General features: G+C 35.8%; 1 protein-coding gene across 1 annotated transcript in view; it reads right to left on the minus strand.

Annotated features, from left to right (window-relative positions):
• The window catches only part of TBC1D12 (TBC1 domain family member 12), a 145,622-nt gene that overhangs the window by 89,421 nt on the left and 51,478 nt on the right, over nt 1–4,723 (minus strand).

Consider the following 4,723-nt stretch of genomic DNA (forward strand, 5'->3'; position numbering starts at 1 on the left):
TATATATATATATATATATGCAGATCTAATCCAGAAATAGGCAAGGTGAATAATAACTGTGACTGATCATAGTTTATTCCTGGAATGAAAAGTTGGTTTAACAACCAAAAACTACCTTACACAATAATTTTAAAAAATGATCAAAAGAGTTGGCGCTTGAGTTTTGCCTCATTTGAATGGACCAACAGCTAGACATATACTGTCCAAGAAACATTCATCAAATCTCTGAAGGATGACATCATGTTAGCCTTCAAACTGCTTTCCATACATGATGTCTCAAATATTGTATGTTTGAAATATTACACCGAGCAGTCAAGCAAAGGTAACTGGGCACACAAAGAGATAAGATAACATCTGCTAGCCAAAACTATCAGAAACAATATTTGATGTAGGCAGACCTATAGGAGCTCCAGATGCTGGAATTTCCAGACATATGAAATAGCTATACTTACTATGTTCAAGGAGATAAAGGCCAAGCTTGAAATTTCAGCAGGGAACAGTAAACTGTAAAAAGTGATACAGTAGATTTGAAAAAGAACCAGCTAGGAACACAAGAATTAAAAATACACAAAATTGACATGAGGAACTTAATGTATGGAGCCAACGTATTCTTAACACATTCTCTAGGTAGTTCTAATCATCCACTGTGTTTGAAAATTAGAATAATAGATTATTATTTAAAAAATCTTAACAGCCTTGTCCTCAAATCCACTGTTTTTTTTTTAACCTTTTAAAGATGTTTTTATTGGTTTAATTTACACATAATAATTTTACCTACGTATGGGGTACATAGTGATGTTTTGATACATATAATGTATGGTGATCAGATCAGGGTAATTACCACATCCATCATCTCAAACATGTATCGTTTCTTTATGTTGGGAATATTCAATATTCTCCTTCTTGCTATTTAAAACTGTATATTATTGGTAACTATGGTCATTCAACAGTGGTATGAAACACTAGAACTTATTCCTTCTATCTAGCTGGAATTTTTTATCCTTTAACAAATCTCTCCCTAACATGCAGCCCCACCACCACCTTCCTCCTACCCTTTCCAGCCTTTAATATCCTTTGTTGTATTTTTTACTTCTATGGGATCAACTTTCTTTTTTGGGTCCCACATATAAGTGAGAACTTGTGGTGTTTAACTTTCCATTTCTGGCTTATTTCACTTAACATAATGTCCTCCAGTTCCACTCATGTTGCCACAAATGACAAGATTTCATTCTTTTTTATGGCTGAATAGTATATGATTGAGTATATATACCACATTTTCTTTATCCATGCATCTGTTGTTGAGATACCGAGGCTGATTCCATATATTGGCTATTGTGAATAGTTCTGCAATAAACACAGGGTTGCAGATGCCTCCTTGATATACTGATTTCCTTTTGTTTGGATAAATGCCCAGTAGCAGGATTGCTGGATCACTACTGTTTTCTAATCCAGCTCCTAGAATGCCTCCAGAATTATTTTTCTAATACATAAATTTGATATCTCAGTACCTTATTTAAAAGTATTTTAGATAAAACCCAATTCTCTAGCCTCATGGCTAATGAGCCTTCACCATCTACCCTGTATCTTTGATATGCTGTCTGATTAGCTAAACAGATCCCATTCATTCCTGCTTGCTTTTTCAATTTCCTCTATCTAGAATGGCTTTCCCCATCTTGTCTGCCTGCTTAATTCCTACTAATACACTTAGGAACACAATTTGCATGTCATCTCTGAGAAAAATAAATCACTCAACTGTACTCTCATACTCTGTCACAGCTCTACTAAAACACTTACCATACAATATTATAGTTACATATGAAATTCTCTTCTACCCCTCGTCCCCTGCAGTTATACTGAAATAACTCAAAGGCTAGGAGATATATATATATATATACATCAAGAACCTAAATTATACCTATTGCATTAAACATAATATTTTTTGAATAAAGAATTCATGGAAATAAGCCAGAAAATCTTAAGAAATCTAAGATCAATTCAAGAATTCTGTCCTTCAAGTTCTGCTATAGAAAAGGCCTAGAGTTTGCTAATATTAGGTCACACATTGAATTGGAAGCAGAATGGTATTCTACCACACTTTGATGCCTTGCGTTTTGTAGCTAAAGCGATTTACCAGAAAAATGTACCAGGAGGGAAATATGTGAAAAGATCAGACTGGATTCAAAGGGAGAGTGGCAAGAATCTTTGAATAGCTGCCTAAATAAATAAAATATGGGGATTGACAAGAAGAAAGAATAGTAGCATAGAAGCTTCTCCTTCAAAGACAAGGAGAGAGCCAAAATAGCCTCATATATACACTGATATATCCATTAACTGACTTAACTTTGAGGTTCAATGGACAGTAGGAACACTCCCCCTTAAAGGGGTTAGTGTTAAACCACATTAGTGAGTAAATCCTTCTATTTCTATATGCTGTGAACAATCTATAGAGAGCCAGAACAATGTTTCAGAAGCAGAAAAACTCCCCACCTCTGCTACCTCAAGACCATGTCTGCCCAAGATAAAGAGAGTCTCTTACACAACTTAATCTAAGAGCTGAGGAAACCATTATGCTTGGGATAGACAGGGTTTAGCTGATTATGATGTCTTTATAGATCATAAATTTTATTCCAGATCTATGAATTAGGAGACAAAAAACCCACCCTATATTTCAAGCTCAATTGCAATCTCGGCGCAAAGCATTTCATCACTTTCTGGCATATAAGAGTACCTTAGTCAACTTTATTTTTGCAAAGTTATTAGCACGATCTTATTTGTTTAGTCTGAAGCCTGCCATAAGATACAAGCCTGAGATAAAGACAGGATGAATACAACTTTTAATATAATGTTGATATACAAAACCGTATTCCTGTAATGAAATATAGATATTCAGAGTATTTTCAAACTGTAACCCTTTCCAAGTCTCTGTTTCTGATAAAATGAAAAAACATTCCCTCAAATTCTATCCTGTTTAATTTGTGAAAACTTAACTTTATTCTTTTAATTTTCTTTAATTAATAATTTAGGTTTCTCGGAAGGGCACGGGGGCTCAAGCCTGTAATCTCAGCACTCTGGGAGGCCGAGACGGGCAGATCACGAGGTCAGGAGATCGAGACCATCCTGGCTAACACGGTGAAACCCATCTCTACTAAAAAATACAAAAAAACTAGCCGGGCGAGGTGGCGGACGCCTGTAGTCCCAGCTACTCGGGAGGCTGAGGCAGGAGAATGGCGTAAACCTGGGAGGCGGAGCTTGCAGTGAGCTGAGATCTGGCCACTGCACTCCAGCCCGGGCGACAGAGCGAGACCCCGTCTCAAAAACAAAAAAATTATTTAGGTTTCTCTCTTGAGGCTCATACTTCTCCCTTCTCCCAGAAGCACAGGCCCAGAAATATTACTAGCTCCTCTCCAATCTTTAGACCACAAAAATTAATTTTTATGAAATCCATTTATACATAGAAATGCATAATAATTTATTAACCATCAATAAAGAACACACATGCAACTGGAAATGTAGTTATTCACTGCCTTTTCAAGGTGATAACAGATAAAGTAAATAAAGGTGAAAACAAAACATGCAATAGTGCAACAATTTTTTAAACTTTTCAAGAAGAACTTCTGGTCAGGCATGGTGGCACATGCCTGTAATCCCAACACTTTGGGAGGCCAAGGCAGAGGATCACTTAAGCCCAGGAGTTCAAGAACAGCCAGGGAAACACAGTGAGACCCTGTCTCTACTAAAAGTAGAAAAAATTAGCCAGGTATGGTGGTGTGCACCTGTAGTCTCAGCTACTAGGGAGGCTAAGGTGGAAGGATCATTTGAACCCAGGAGGTCAAGGCTGCAGTGAGCCATGATCGTGCCACTGCATTCTAGCCTGGGCAACAGAGTGAGATCCTGTCTCAAAAACAAAATTTCTAAAGAATAACTTCTGAACACAGTCCAGCCCCTCTACAATTTAACATCAGTGAAAGAATTGCTTTGTTTTTGCAGTACTTAGTCAAATTTTACAGCAAGAATATTGATATTTAAGCATAATTAAAACCAATAAACTTTTCAAATATTCTATTACACATACCAATAAAATCAGAAACCAGAAAATTAAGCTCTAACATGTTCTAAGTTTTATGTATGTAACATTTAACTACTGCTCACAAAACACATGTATGCTAGTCCGTTCCATAATGTTGTTCCTGCAGTAAAAAATTTCAAAAGCAAAGGCTTAACTGAGGAAAGCGACCTATTCTACTTTTAAACAATTTGAAGCTGTCTGATTAAGAAATTAGTATCTTACAACTTTTTTCCTCACCTGTCAAAAGTTATGTGAAACTGATTCAACCACTCAACTCAAACTTCACCAGAAAATGGCATGAGTATTGATGAAAAACTTGATCATCTAAGGACTACAATCTCATTTTCATGTTAAAGATGCCAATATAAAAGCAGTGCCTAGCAAAAAAAGGTAAGTTTCACTGAGAGATGATCGGTTGGACATAAACAGTGCATATTCAATCTAGTATGCAATTGTATCATAATTATATATAACATGGTTCATTTGAAACCATTCTCACTTGCAGTTTCGAGTTCCTAAGACAAATCATGTAGCTGTATTCCAACTTTACCTACTAATTTAGAAAAAAAAAAAAACATACTCAGGTCAACTGAACTACGATATAACTGAAATACTATTTATAATTAACAGATGTAATTTTTTTTTTTTTTTTTTTTT

This window comes from Rhinopithecus bieti, unplaced genomic scaffold, assembly GCF_001698545.2.
Source record: "Rhinopithecus bieti isolate Rb0 unplaced genomic scaffold, ASM169854v2 scaffold_57243, whole genome shotgun sequence".
NCBI classification, from domain to species: domain Eukaryota; kingdom Metazoa; phylum Chordata; class Mammalia; order Primates; family Cercopithecidae; genus Rhinopithecus; species Rhinopithecus bieti.